The sequence below is a fragment of the Apium graveolens genome, chromosome 3 (assembly GCF_009905375.1).
Source record: "Apium graveolens cultivar Ventura chromosome 3, ASM990537v1, whole genome shotgun sequence".
NCBI lineage: Eukaryota > Viridiplantae > Streptophyta > Magnoliopsida > Apiales > Apiaceae > Apium > Apium graveolens.
The window spans coordinates 165,567,047-165,583,723 of NC_133649.1; the positions used below are offsets into that span (position 1 = coordinate 165,567,047).

At 31.9% G+C, this 16,677-nt stretch overlaps 1 long non-coding RNA gene across 4 annotated transcripts; it reads right to left on the minus strand.

Moving 5' to 3' along the window:
* Positions 1–13,407: 13,407 nt before the first annotated feature.
* LOC141710918 (uncharacterized) lies at positions 13,408–16,464 on the minus strand. 4 transcript variants are annotated; one of them, XR_012571139.1, is made up of 4 exons: positions 16,038–16,464; positions 15,288–15,377; positions 14,620–14,688; positions 13,408–13,744 (listed from the first exon to the last, which is right to left on the minus strand). It is a non-coding gene; the product is annotated as an uncharacterized LOC141710918 (long non-coding RNA). The 4 variants fall into 4 exon arrangements; XR_012571136.1 differs by having other exon boundaries at positions 13,408–13,749; XR_012571137.1 differs by having other exon boundaries at positions 14,620–14,691.
* Between the last annotated feature and the right edge of the window lie 213 nt (positions 16,465–16,677).

Genomic DNA, 16,677 nt, shown 5'->3' on the forward strand with positions numbered 1-16,677 from the left:
ATACTTTATCAATGTATGTACTCCAACTAGGTCGATTAATCTTTACAATCTATCTCTATAGATCTTGATCCCTAATATATAGGTAGCATCGCCTAAGTCTTTCACCGAGAAACTATTTCTCAACCAAGTCTTAACAACCTGTAGAGAAGGTATGTCATTTCATATCTGTTATATGTCATCTACATATAATACTAGGAATGCCACATGGCTCCCTCTAACCTTCTTGTAAACACATGGTTCATCTTCATTTTGAATGAAGCCTAACTCTTTGACCGTTTCATCAAAATGAATATCCATTCTCCTTGAGGCTTGCTTCAATCTATAAATAGATAGAAGCAACTTACAAACTATCTTAGCAAACTTTGGATTGACAAAACCCTAAGGTTGTATTATATATACATCATGTTCAAGGCTCCCATATAAGGAAGCAGTTTTGACATCCATTTGCCAAATCTTTTAGTCAAAGTAAGCAACTATTGCTAACAAAATCCTGATGGACTTGACCATAGTAACCGATGAAAAAGTCTCATCATAGTCTATATCATGAATTTTTTTGAAACTTTTTGCCACTAGTCGCATCTTATAAGTTTGTACTTTACCATCCATGTCAGTTTTCTTCTTGAAAACCCACTTACACCCTATAGGTTTTACCCCTTCGAGTGGATCAACTAAAGTCAGTACTTTATTTTGATACATGGATTCCATCTCGGATTTCATGGCCTCTAGCCATCTCTTGGAGTCTGAACTGTTCATAGCAACTTGGTAGGTGAGAGGCTTATCATTATCCGTAAACATCACATCACCATCTTGAGTCAAAAGAAATTCATAATTTCTCCCGGGCTTATGGTGAATCCTACTAGATCTACAAATAACCTGTGTTTCTTGGACAAGATTACTTTCAACATTTTGATGTACATCCTGATCTTATTCCAGCTCTGGTTCAATGTTATCATGTGGTTCTCGATCTTCATCGAGATGTATTATCCTCCCATAATTTTATTTGAAAGTAATTCTCCCTCAAGAAATACAGCGACTCGAGCAACAAACACTTTGTTCCCGAAAGGATTATAAAAATAAATACTATACCCTAGTCTCACTTGGGTATCCCACAAAATAGCATATATCTAATTTTGGTCCAAGCTTGTTAGAGGTTAAATGTTTTACAAACGCTTCACATCCCCAAATTTTCATAAATGACATGCTTTGACATTTATCACTCTATATCTCATACGGAGTATAGTCGGAACTTGGTGAAGTGTATATGCAGCCATTTCTAGAGGATAACCCTAGAAACTGAATGGAAGATCCGCTTGACTCATCATCGATCGCACTATGTCCAACAATGTACGATTTCTCCTCTCAGAATCTCTATTCCATTGAGGTGTTCCAGAATGAGTAAGTTATGATACACTATCACACTCCTTCAAGAAACTCTTGAAATTGAGGTTTTAGTATACTCCTCCACAATCTAATCGTAAAACTTTTATACTTTTCCCTTGTTTGTTTTTCTACTTCGTCCTTATATTCTTTGAACATTTCAAAAGAATCGAATTTGTTCTTCATAAGAACCACATATCCATATCTACTAAAATCATCAGTCAATGTTACGAAGTAGTATAAGCCACCCCTTGCCATCATACGTATTCAACCACATACATCATTATGTATAAGTCATAATCGTTCGTTGGCCCTTTCACCTGATCAGGTAAAAGAAGCTTTAGTCATTTTGCCAATGAGACAAAGTTCGCATCTTCCGTATGATTCAAAATCAAACTTATCCAAGTATCCATCTATATGTAACTCAGAAATGTGTTTCTCATTAATATGGCTTAACGACAATGGTAGAGGTAATGTTTGATTTGAGTCATCTTAGAACATATAAATTTTTAACTAATTGTGCAACATTATAAGCCTTATCATTAAAATAGAATAAACAATTATTGTAATTTAATTAAAATGAAAAACTTTCTTGTCCTAACAAGAAATTGACTTAATGTATGCGCTAAAGCAGGCACGTAATAACAATTTATCAAGTTCTCAATCTCGTGTTATGGGCAAAATTAGGTATCGAGTTCCTTCAACTAGAGCAACAACTTTTGCTCAAATTCTAACCCTATACCTGAAGCTTAACCATTGCTAGTCTTCTTCTTTAGATCTTCCAAATAAGCTTGACAATTTAACTTCCATTCATCCAGTTATTTCCACAGAAATGACAATCATCTCCTTTAGCAACACCACTATTAGGCTTCAAAAGCCCTTTGGGATTGGACTTTGGTTTGGCACCGAATAAGATCAGATCTTCACCTTGCATGTCCATTTTCCTTTCCCATTTGCATTCCATGTGTACATTATCAATATGGACATAATTCTTGCCTTTATCGTGTTACTTTTAGCAGTTCTAAACTTGCTTAACAACTCGGTGAGTGTTCAGTCTATCTCATTCCTTTTGTTCTTAACAAACTAAGAATAGAAGTTGTTCAAAGATTGTTTGATCAAATCAAGCTGAGTCTCTAGACTATTCTTGAAACCCAAAATATCAAGGTACATATACCTTTCATCTTTAGAACATGTGGTCTAACCGGATATCATTCTCCCATTAATGCAAAGTATGGTGCCTTATTATTGTCAAATCTTTCTGACGAGCCTGTCTTTTAAACATCCTTTGAAGGTGCTCTATCATATCATAAGCATCATTATGCTCCTGTTGCTTCTAAAGCTCAGCTCTCATAATTACAAGCACGAGACATGAAACATCAGTTGCATACTCAATTTACTTCTGGTAAGCATTTTGTTCAGCACATATTTCATTCTCAGCTAGAAGAGATAAGGGAGGGGTTTGAGTGACATTCTTGAACCTGAGGACAATCCTCAAGTTCCCATGTCAATTGAGGAAATTATTTCATGTCAACTTGTCCTTCTCAAGGACTATTACATAGAGAAGTTATTTGTGTTATTTGTCATTTGATATTTATAATATTAAAGTGCATAAAATGACTTAGTCTACAGATGATCATTAAATTATGTTCAAGTGATCATTCATATATATATATATACAATCTATATCTCCCACTATTTTTATCAAATCAATAGCCCTAACTATTAATTTGGATATCTTCTATATCCTTTCTAGTGAGCCAAGATCCATATTTCACCATGCGTTAGGTCAGCTTTGGCTTTTCTCCTAAAACATGATTATTTAGGTAGACAACATTTGTCAATTATATCAACTATATAACTCTTGGATAGCTTGGTGGAACAATATTTGTTCACATTTATCTAATAAATCTCGCCAAACTCTATTCCTCTAAGTTCACAATCCTATTGTGGTAACTTAGTTAAGTCAAACCCAATAGTCAAAAATATCAATATACTTCAACACATCTCCCATGATAGATGGGAGTACTTCGCTTTGACGAACCCACTCCTTATCGATCTAGGGTTAACGCATTAGACTTATTGGAAGGCATCCGATCAACTTAATATTAACTTTAGGATTTTGTTAATTTTAAAACGATCATGATCCCATCATAAAGAGATTCTCAATTTTTCCTTGAATAAAATACTTCAAATCAATATTCGTCAATGGTTTGATTTTCAGGTAGTGAAGGAGTCACAACGGTCTCGCTTAAAACCCACAGCCTTACAAGTTCAATGAACTCGCTTTTGACAAAATCGCCCCATGTCAGAAACAAAGAAAATTTGTATTTTATTCCGTGTTTCATAAACACGAGAATTTCATAATCGTTTGTTCATTTTAAAATCTTGAATCGTTACAGATTTTATCTTATTTAGCAAGCATGGCATGGGTGTCGTATCTAATACATACATCCTTAATCTAATTAAGCATGCATCTTTATAAACTACTCTACACATACATTCATCATATACGCATATATATGTAAAGTGAAACAAATAAATGTGGTTGGTTATGGCTTCATCCTATGTGATCTTTATCAAGCTAATGACAAAGATCTAGGTCAATCTAATATGGAAAATAAATACAGACTAACTATTACATGTCTTCTTTCTTGTATTGCTTCTTTAGATGGACTCCGTGTGGGATTACCCTTGATCTTCAAATCTTCATGTCTTCATGTACATTACAAGAATGAAATATGAAAACTAATCTAATGAACTTACAAGAAGAACTCGAGTTACATTTGAGATTTAATAATTACAAGATTAAACAACATGCAAGCCGTATTTGAAAAACCAAAATCATTAACCTAAGGTCATAAGCCATAACCATCCACCATGCTCAATTAATACAAATTAACATGTTAAAACACTAATCTGATCTTAACATATCATACCCATCATGATCTAATCATAAAAGCCAACTATTAAAAAAATCAGAAAATTCGAAATTAAATCTGATAACATTAAATCATAGATTACATGGCCTAAACGACGTCAAATGCTTTACAGATCAGTCGATCATAGATTTAGCTATCAGTTACGTTCAGACGCTCGATTCTATATGAAGTAGCGTATTAGTTCGCCAAAATCGGACACCGGACACAGATTTCAGCAAATCCGCTGCATCCGATTCAGAATCGTATCAAATATGATTCTTATAATAAGAACAAACACAAAACATGTATATATCAGTATATATACAGATTATATAATCATCATATGATTATACAACTCTCATGAATATCATATATTTAAAATATATATATATATACGCATATATAAACATAACAACATGTAAAATATACAAAATCGCATACATAACAGTCATGGAATATTTATCATCACAAAACCAGTAAACACATAAATGAATTAAACACTTTTCGAAAGTAGCTCTGATGCCATTGTTGGGTTTTGAGCACACAAACGCAACGGAAACAGTAATTAAAAACATAAAAAATCAGAATTTTTGAAACCCACCGCAGGATCCATGTGAAAAACATATATTTAATTTGTAGATCAGATTGATTACCTTAAGAAGCTTTACCAATTGGTTGACTAATAGAGATCCAAAACTTGTTCAATCACCATGCATCCCGCTCTCGCGATCTACGCTCTATCGGTATCCGCAAGAATGGTTGAACTCAAGGATTGAATATGTACTAGCATAAACTCATTTCTTATTGCTCTCTCCATCTTCTCCCTTGGTGGCTAGGGTTTAGTAAAAGTCTTGCTTACAAATTAGCCACACAAGAGATATTATATAGAGAGTAGAAAAATGAATTATAACTCTTAACTAATAGGAGTTATTATTAATTCAAAATTCCTATTTGTATTATAATTAAGTCTCACTTAATTATTTAATATATAAATTTCATAATTAATATTAGTAAATTCGAATATCAATATTTATCTAATTAATTAAGTCATACTTAATTAATATTATAAATAATTCGAATTACTTTAATATAATTTAAATCCAATTTAAATTAAATAATCCTTCAAGCATTCTTAGTGTGTGACCCTATAGGTTATTATTACACTGGCAACGAATTTTAAATCTAATTTAAAATCGTAAACAATGAGCGGCATCTAGTAATACATCATTATTACGCAAGTAATAATAATTGAATCGGTGATCGATTAAACCTTTCATGAATAATGTACAATGTAATATAATCCCTTTAACCACATATTATAGATTAAACTAGAGGAATGTAGTGTGTCATCCTCATCAATGTTTAATCCAGGTTTCCTTGATCAATGAGTAGACTATCATATCAAATCAACATTTGAGCGTGGCCACGCATTTCATAGTCTAGCTCACACAAGAGGTCAATAATATCACTCCTAAAATAGGAGGGTTAAATCCTATCTAGATCATTCATATTTCTCATACGATTCATAATATACCTAATGTCGACTTTTATCATTACCCGGTCAATAAATAACTTTTAATGGAATCAATGTATATTAATTCTCGTATAGAAATATAATGACTTCAGGTCTAACGACCATTACATCATTATCATTGTGAGAATTACTTATGACACAACAGACATGTAGAATCTCACATTGGGTCTGTCCAGCACCATGTTCATATACATCTGCCCGTGTTTTTGACTTTAGTATCACTTTACCTATGATCAATGAGATGTGATCATCAGTCAACTAACACACCAGTCTTAATGCATTTTTATTGTCCCTTAATAATTATACTCGACTGGGGACCTTTAGGAATATTGATACTATTCTCATTATCTCATTTCTAAGTCATGTACTTAGAGATATAGAATTGCATATCATATTCCAAGGACATTTATTAATCTAACATTTATATCGTAGTAAATGAAGAATTAATAAATTATAAAGAGAATAATCGATAGAACATAAATATTAATAATCCTAATGTCTTAAACTAAAACATCATAGTGTTGTCTCTAGGGCACAAACACTATCCGTATTAGTAGAAATGATTGATGTTGACTTCAGTATGGGATGTTGTCAGTATCAAAGTTCATATTAATATCTAATATTATATACAACAAAATAAATATTAATATCAAGAGTTCGGTTTTGAATAAAGTTTATGATTCAATCCATAATCATGGTTTCATGTTATTGTTGTTTATGATATTTCCGTAACCACTGTTTTACGAGTTTTATTTTCATTGAGATTCAAAATATTGCTGAAGTATTTTCGCTCGAAAACATCAAAAAGGGTTTTAATACAATTAGGGAATCAATTCTGGGATTCCTTAACAAAAATTTTCTGATTCAGCAATTATGATTTTAAATGTTCTACTCTAGTGCAAATGTCGGTTTTATATCAAAAAGACCATATATATGTTATATTGATCTTGCTGAGCATTTCTTTCCCTCGTACTTGCCTGTTTTTTAAATTTAACCTCTAGTGAGGATTAGTTTGCGCTGTTTAGCTACATAATTCAAGAAAGCAAAGAAGAAGCTTTTGGAAGATGGTTGGTCCAGGGTTTGCGGAACTAGAGTAAGTTCTATTGTATAAAGTTGTGTTTATATATGTATTAGTTATGTTATTAAATCATTGGTCTAGTATACCTTTTTTCGAAGTTATACCAGTGGATTAAGTTTTGAGTTTGGGAATTTATAAAAAGTGTTTGAAAAGAAAGTGAAAAATTATTTTTGGAATTTGGAATTCTTGTTTCTAGAACTGTAAACTTAAAAGATCTTGGATTAGTTCGGGGTCACAGATGATATATTTGAGTTGCTGGCATTTATATATTGATTTAACATGTTAATTTGGATTGAGGTTTTATAGTGACGACCATATCCTCTGACCCCGGATTTGGGGGCATTACATGTTGGTATCAGAGCTGAGGTTATAGTAAACTAGAAATGAGAGTGTGTAGGAGTGTGTATAGCTACGTGAGGATGCTTGAACTCATATCGAGTTTCTGTTGGACTATTGGATATAGTACCAACGAGTACGTTAAGATAGGTGCATTTGTTTGAGATGGTTGTGTTGAGCTGGACAAAACTCCTGGCAGTTGCAAAGTTCTATTTTGGAATCTTCTGAGTCTACTATAATTCGATGATGATGAAGAGTATCGATATCCTTGGAATATGAAGAAGTGTTGAGAATCGGATGGCGAGTCAACCGAAGAGTTCAAATCGAAGATAAGTATTAAGACCTTGGAAATACCTTCTATTTCTATAACTTCTTTTGACCTCTCTCAAAAAGAGGTATCTGTTAGAGGATATATTCACTAACATCCGTTTAGTCATTTTATGCCAGAATCTTGTTTTATGGATTCCATTTCCTCCAGAAATATTAGCTTTAAAATCTTTTCAGTTTTATTCATTTAGGTTTGAATTGCTTTTATATTATTTTATTCTGACTGAGATGAACAACCTTAAGTATAGGGGACACAAGGTACACCTGTCTGTGTGATAGGAGTTGGATGGGACGATATCACTTGTGTGTGTTGTGACTACAAGAAGGTTAACAACCTTTAGTAGTGTCTTAATTTGGGCACACAACACCAAGTTCATTTGATCATATTGATCTCTCAGTTATTCTTTCATTTCAACAATACTTTCTCTAAAATTCAGATTTTGGTAACCACAATGGTGGGACACCCGTATTGATAAGAAATTCTTTTCTCTTTGAAATTTCATGATTTTATAATCTGAAATATTCGAAGGTATGCCAAATAAGTTGGGCTGAGTTATTTTGGTCAAGTCAAAGTAAGGCTGTGTGCTGGGATTACTAATAACAACAGTGGATTACAATGCGATTAAAATATTGGGGCGTATAACGCAGCCAGTCTGTTTCTTTTTATCTCTCTTTATTTATCTCTATATCTCTTTCTTTCTTTTGCTATCTCTTTATCTCTCTCTATTCTTCTTTCTCGCAATCACTGAAAGTGATTATATTTAGAAATTGGTCAAATTGTATGTGGAAGGAACAATGGTACGAAGTGAAGTTTCCGTGATAACTGTGTGGTATAAGGAATTTCAGTGATTATTTGAAATTTTAAGAAAGGTTATGTATGCAAGATTGAAAAGTTGGTTAGAAGATCCATACTGCTCTCTTCCTCAGGGTAGATTGTGATATCCCATATTTTCCAAAATTATTATTATTATTATTTGAATATGTTTATGTGATTTTCTGATTTGAAAGGAGTAAAATAGTGGATATTTTATTCCTGTTTGACAACTTCGTATTATTAAATGGTAATGTGCTAATTATTAAGTGTTGTATTGAGCCTTGCAAATTTCTGAAATATTTACTTAAATGTATTATTTTCAAAAGTTTATTTGAAAGCCGATCATTTTATTAATATCGATAAATTAAGTTCATTTTGTTGTCTTAGGGATTGAGTGGATATTATTTCAATTATGTGTTGTATGTAATATTAATTGTGTGTGACTCACTTGTGATTGAGGATTATTTATATTATTAATTACTGAGTCGTATCATTTTGATTATATCTTTAAAAGTGGTTTTATTGAAAATTTATTTTCATAAATATTTAAATTATCTTTAAAATTATTTTTATGGCTTTAAAACATCAATAATTATTTATGGGAATTTATAAAATTTAAAAAATAATATTTCATCAATTATTTATCCCTAAATAATATTCTGATTTTGTTTTAGTATAAATTTAATATTAAATTCCAAAATGTTTCAAAAATCATGAAACTCATATTTTCTTACATTTTAAATATTTTGAGAATTTTAAAATTGTTTCGGAAAAATTTCTCATTATATTCACCCGCACGTTTGTTCGTTAAATCGTAAAATGTGGGTATAGTGCGCGAGTCAAAAATACTTTAAAAATTATGAAAATTTTATTTTATTAGTTTTAAAATATTCTGAGAATTTTATAAGTATTTCGGTAATTTTTCAAATTAGTTTCAATCGCAAGTTATTTCGTTAAATTATGAAATGCGGGTCTGATGTTAGATTCAAAAATGTATTAAAAATTATGAAATTTATATTTTTTTAGTTTTCGAATATTTCAGAAATTTAAAAAATATTTTGGTAATATTTTGATTTATTTTCACCCGTAAATTGTATCGTTAAAAGTCAAAATACGGGACAGAATTGAGCTTGCCATTGGAAAGAAACACTCAACAAGTTGTTAGCACATAAAAAAGATACGTGTCACAATTTATGTACACGTGTCTTGTTAAATCTAACTGCCCTGACCGCCCCACCCCATCACTGTTCCAAATATAAACGATCAGCGCTTCGATACCTACGCATGGGTATATATATTGCGAGGTTCTGAAAAGAAAATTTGCGGAGCATATTTTCTATTTTAATTTATTTTCAGGGCATAGAAAAGAAGTTTGACGGCGTTGATTACTCTACATGGCATTTCAGCGTTTATGTGTTTATGGCTATGAATTTCGGATTTTTCTGTAGGTATTTTCGGGACATCAGAAATTTACTTCGGGGTGATCATAATTTATTTTGGGTAACGATTTCGAAATTCCGCCTTCGTACTTATGTATATTATCAGCATGTTAGTGTTTTTATATTTATTTCATAATTTTTAGAAGTTGTTGTAGAATTCGCTTTTGGCCTTGTTTTTCATTTCTTGCGTGTTTATACATGCAAATATAAATTATTGTGTGTTTTAAATTTATAAATTTTATTAGAGTATAGTTGGATTGTGTTGTTTGTGATTGATGTTGAGGGGTTATGACCCCGGGAAAAGTCCATTTTACAAAAATGTTATTTCAAAATATTTTGTAAAATATCTATTTTAATTTCAAATCACTATCTTTTATTATTTTCAAATATTATAATTTGATTCAATTATTTATAATTTTTTTAATTAATTATTAATTATTTAAATTGATTAATTAATTGATTTCATCAATTAATTTTATTTATAAATAGTTGAATGAAGTGTAATTATTTATAATTGAGACAAATAATATTCTAAAATTATTTTGAGCTTCTAAAAGTATATAAAGGTCTTGAATATTTAATTAATATTATTCTTAACTGGTTTATTCTTATTTTATTCATAATAAATAGACCGTTTGTCCGTTTAGTACGAACGCGTATAAACTCATAAAAATATTCCGCTTGCATTAAAAATACTTTCGAGACCTAAATTCTTGTGTTTCGACAGGTCGCTTGTTTTACAAGTCATTCTGAGTCGATTATTGATCGATAAATCATATTTTTGACCCGATTTCAGCTTTAAACATACTGAGTCAAATGTTTTGACGAACTGAGGCATGTGTGATATAAATTATGTGAGACGTGAGTTATGTGCTTATGTGCTATGTGAATTACGTGCGTGCGTGGGTCAAGAGTCTTGTGTTTGACTATTTCCTTTATGTGTGGGCTATCATATGGGTAGACGATAGGGTTTTGACGCGTAGTTCATCGTGTAATTATCGTTTAGACGATTAAAGTTATATATTTTAATTATAGATGCGGATTGCTCGAGTTGATTAGGACTAGACATGGGGGAGAATGAGATGAAATGGTATTGGATATGTGGCTTCTAGCAATCACAGGAGCAGCACATCAGTGAATTGTCGAAAGGAAAGACGGTGATGCCATGAGATGTCAGAATGAGGGATTTCATTTTTGCGAGTATGACTAACTGCTAAAAACCCTAAGGAAAGTATCCCTATCATCACTTATTGTTCAAGTGATATTTGTTTTGAATCCTATTACGCAAGTTTCCTATACTATTCTAATTTCAGAATAGTTTAATATTTTTCATACTCAACTGCTTATGATTATGCAAATATTGCTTTTCTATTTCCAAGTTCAGAATAGATAAATATTTTACATATCGCTGAGTTAAATGTTTATTATGCATGTACTCTTCTCATATTCTATGTTCAGAATAGTTAAGTATTTTTACTTATCCAATTAATGGATTTATAAATGTTTTGGATTTTGAGACAAATGATTTGGTTGCAAGTATTCCTGCCCAAGTGAATTGGGGGGATACTTTTTTTTATAAGGGTGTCGATTATTATGACCCCTTTCAATAAAATGTTTTAAGACTGGATGGTTGTGTAAGAGGCCATGGCGGCGGTCCAGCGGAGAGCTAGGTATTATACCGGATATAATACTTTTTTAGGCCAATATGTGCCTTGGGTACCCCTTTGTTTAATTGGATATGCTTCAGCATACCGGTGTTGCTCCTGGGCTGATCACCGGTGGTAACACACCGTCGTTCGAGGATTTCAATCTAAATTATTATATTGTTTTGATAACCATATAATAAATGATTTATCAAGTGTTTTGGTTTCGGATAAAAGGTGAAATGTAGTTTTGAATCAGTTTCTGATTGATATGGATATTTAGGCTGTTGTTAAATATCAAAGGTGGTATTAGTATAGATGATTGATGTTGACTTTAGTATGGGATGTTGTGAGCATCAAAGTTCATATTAATATTTAATTTGATATGACAACAAAATGAGTATTAATATCAAGAGTTCGATTTTGAATAAAGTTTATGATTCAATCCATAATCATTGTTTCATGTTATTGTTGTTTATGATATTTCCGTAAACACTGTTTTACGAGTTTTATTCTCCTTGAGATTCAAAATATTGTTGAAGTATTTTCGCTCGAACACATCAAAAAGGGTTTTAATACAATTCGGGAATCAATTTTATGGATCCTTAACAAAAAATTTCTAATTCAGCAATTATGATTTTAAATGTTCTACTCTAGTGCAGATGTCGGTTTTATATCAAAAAGACCATATATATGCTATAATGATCTTGATGAGCATTCTTTCGCTCATACTTGCCTATTTTTTTAATTTAACCTCCGGTGAGGATTAGCTTGCGCTGTTTAGCTGCATAATTCAAGAAAGCAAAGAAGAAGCTTTTTGAAGATGGTTGGTCCAGGGTTTACGGAACTAGAGTAAGTTCTATTGTATAAAGTTGTGTTTATATATATGTATTATTTATGTTATTAAATTTTTGGTCTAGTATACTTATATTCGAAGTTATACTAGTGGGTTAAGTTTTGAGTTTGGGAATTTCTGAAAAGTGTTTGAAAAGTAAGTGAAAATTTATTTTTGGAATTCGGAATTCTTGTTTCTAGAACTGTAACCTTAAAAGATCTTGGATTAGTTCGGGATGATAGATGCTATATTTGAGTTGCTGGCATTTATATATTGATTTAACAGGTTAATTTGGATTGAGGTTTTATAGTGATGACCAAATCCTCTGACCCCGGATTTGGGGGCGTTACAGGTTGGTATCAGAGCTGAGGTTATAGTAAACTAGAAACGAGAGTGTGTAGGAGTGTGTATAGCTATGTGAGGATGCTTGAGCTCATATCGAGTTCCTGTTGGACTATTGGATATAGTACCAACGAGTAAGTTAAGTGCATTCGTTTGAGATGGTTGTGTTAAGCTGGACAAAACTCCTGGCAGTTATAAAGTTCTATTGTGGAATCTTCTGAGTCTACTATAATTCGACGACGATCACTACACCATAAATGGCCTACAGCAACACCAAGAAAATGTTACAACAGGCCCAAAAAAGTGTTACCATAGCCAGAAAAAGGCCTAAGGTAACATAAAAATTAAGTTGCTTTTTTTCGAGTTACCTTTGGCCCCTAAGGTAACATTACTTTTGCCCTGGTGTAACATTCACATTTGTGTTACAATAGCTGTCAAAGGTAACATCAATCTATGTCTATAGTATCACAATATGTATGTTACCTTTGGACTTAGAATTTTCAAAAAAAATGGGGCCTACCAGTGGGGCCCACATGTGGGCCCCATTTTTGCGCCCCATTTGTTTGCAAAGGTAACATACATAATGTGATACTATAGACATACTTTAATGTTACCTTTGACGCATATTGTTACAGTAATGTTTTGTATTATACCAATTTCTTTGTAATATTTTTAGTACCTAATGTAACATATTTTTCAAAAAAAATTGACATGAATGGTTTGTAAATTCAACATGCCATAAACCTGTTTTTCATACAAGTCAACAAATAAAAAATTCGAACCACAAAACTTCAAATCGGTTTTCACAAACCCCCACCAAATACTACTTCAGTTTTCACACATTTCATCGTCAACTCCATATAATCCAAAAAACAGGTACATAGTCTATAGTCTAGAGTACGATAAATAAACATCTGAAATCTAGTATGAAAACATTTGGAGTACGCAAAAGAAGATGGGTAAAAAATAGTGATGCCACTATGATATTAAGTGCAACCCCTCCTACTTTCAAGCTCGCAATCTGGATCCTCGGTAAATCTTGTGATGGTAGCATCCCTTGCCTTCATAATCATAGATCCATCCAAATGAACACATTGAACTCTGGACTACAAAAGGTTTCAACATCAAGCAAATTATTATGAAAACTATAACTTTTGGAATAACCAATATATATTTACCGATACCATATCCGATTAACTGCTGCTATAATTTAAACTACCAATCTAGCAATCATTTCAGCATTTACATGTACATAAAAACACACAACATATATATAAATGAAGCTGATTTATCCAATTTTATCGAAATCAATACCACTAAAATCCGATGACAATCGCTCTACTTTCAACTAAATTACACATACACAGAAAAAACCACAACAAAACATAATTTGATAATAATAGACCAAATGAAACAATAAAAACACGCTACAGGCACATACATTTTAGGCGAACAAGCAGAAGAAGGGAAAAAGATATACCGATTCAAAAAACGAAATAGAAGCCTCCAATTATAAATACTAAAATTAGAACTACAAACACATAATGATTTATTTACTAAATACGTTAACTAACTAATATAGTTGTGAAGAATATTCACATATATAGCCTCCAATTTGAGCCATTAGCTCCTGCATTTTATGGTATGTCAAGATCTTTGCTCATCTTCCTCTTGTACATCTCAACAAGCCACTGATTCAAACTATAAGATGCAGAACAGAATATACAGATGCAAAAGTTATTGACAGAGGAATGATCAAACTAAGGCTGGTCTGTTAATAAGTTGAAGTCACTAGATCCTTTTTTGCATAACAGGAGATTAAATGGAAGCACACAAAAAGTATCAAATATCATGGAGCTAAAAAATGTAATGCACAGGGTACCAAATACGTAAAAGTACAAGTTCATATTTGAGTTCGTAACAGGAAGTTTATGCAAATTATAACATAACAAAATGCAAGCCTAAGTGAAACAAACCTGTAAAACTGGTGTTTCAACTTCGATGAAGCCTAAAGATTCAATTGTCTTGCGTACTTCTGATACAACCTACTGAATTTGTGCAGAGGTTAACATCTAATTTTCACCAAGTCATGACTAATATAAGACAATGACAAGCTTTATATGGGCAATAGGCAAGAAGATATAGTATGAAGTGAACAAATCCTCATTCCTTCGTAAAACTGAGATGCAGGTCAACAAGGATATCAAACTGAAAATTATATTTTACAATTGCTTCTAGTGGGTGTGTCTGACCAAAATATAATTAAGATGCAGCATGAGTTTCTAAAATGGAAATAACCATCTACCATAATCTAGTCCAACTAAATATTATGTTAATAGTTGATACATTTTGATCAAGTTCAAGGCCCACTGAGCTTTCTGAGCAGCACATGGAATACTTTCAATTGCATTAAACAATCTATGCTTCTCCATTGAATCTTTAATATACGTTTCCAAAAGTAAGCTGTACATTTCTACAAATATGGCAAGTCAGTCATATTAAATATCAGATAGCTCTGTGAATTTACCTCTCTGTGAATTTAGAAACCAAGTCAAGAAGTAATGTTATATCATCATTTAAATAAAGAGGATAGGAAATATCAAAGACATAAAGTATCTGATGTATCATATGAGATGGGACGCACCTGGTGCTTCCCTTACAGTCGTAGGACATTTTCACCTGCCCTTTTCAGCTCCATCAAGGCTACTTGAAGTGAACATTGTCTCACATTACTCTGATGACAAGAGTTAAAAATCAGGAATTATACACAATAAACAACTCTAAAGTTTTTTAGAAACTGCTACCATGTTTTTCTGCCAATTCTTTAACTTATCATTTTTGTATAAAATTAAAATATAAAAAGCCCATTCACTAGGGAAGTGCAACGTGCTTTCTTGCTTTCTTCTCCGTAATCGCCAAGAGCAGTACAAGCTCTTTGTAATCTTTTCACTAGTGATATCAGAATCTAAAACAAAAGTACTAGTAAGATATCAAACCCATTAACAACCTTTTTGACATATTTCCCAGTTCGCACACCTTAAAACCAGCATTTACAACTACAACAATATAATTTGAAAAAAAGTTTAACAGCCTTTAAGGAAAGCTAAAATTAACATTTTGAACATAATAACCAGAAGCTAAAACTTAATTTGAAAACCCCTAAATGTTAACCATTCTCAACCTTCAGTTTATAATTTTATCTTATTTTAATAAAAAAAATTCTAAACAATTAACAAAATTTCCGTACATCGAAATTTCCAAAAGGTCTTAAATCCCACCAAAACTCATGTCAAAAATCAATAAAAAAAATAAAATCTCAATTTCACAAAATAAACCCTAAAACCCAATAAACAAAAATTATGAACATATAAACACACATATAAATAGTGCGTACCTCGCTTTGAGAGATAATGCTGCGACACTCTCTTAGAACAGAAGGGGTACACGGATCATAATATCTGAGTTTCCCAACCATATACACGAATCAAAGAGAGAAAGTACCTTTTCGCAAAAGCAAAATATGAGATATTCAATTAGATACCATAGCAAACCAAATTAGCCCTAAAACAAACAGATAAACGAATTAAAAAAATAACATAAAAAATCCAAAAAATAAAAACCCCTAATTTAAACATAAAATTCCTAGTTTTGATTGAACAAGGAATCAATTTAGCAATCCCCTTTCCATCGATACGTGAAAGCTTAGTTCTTAATTGAATGAAATCGACTCTAATTTATTTGTAAAGTAGGATGGAGAGAGAGATGATTGAGGGAGAGAGAGAAAGTGGATTGAGAGACAGAGAAAGGGTAGGTAGAAAAATAAGAATTGTTCAGGGTGAAAGAATAATGGACTTGCTCTAAAAAATTTGTATTACCCGCTAATGCAAAAAGAAGCCCGCTTCTCCAAAATTTCGGCCCGCTTAAACATTTTAGAAACTATAGCTGCTCTACTTTGTCTTTCAACTATTTATTAATAAATTAGTTTAAAAAAATTGTATCCAAATTTATAAAAAAGAATTACTTAAAAATAATAT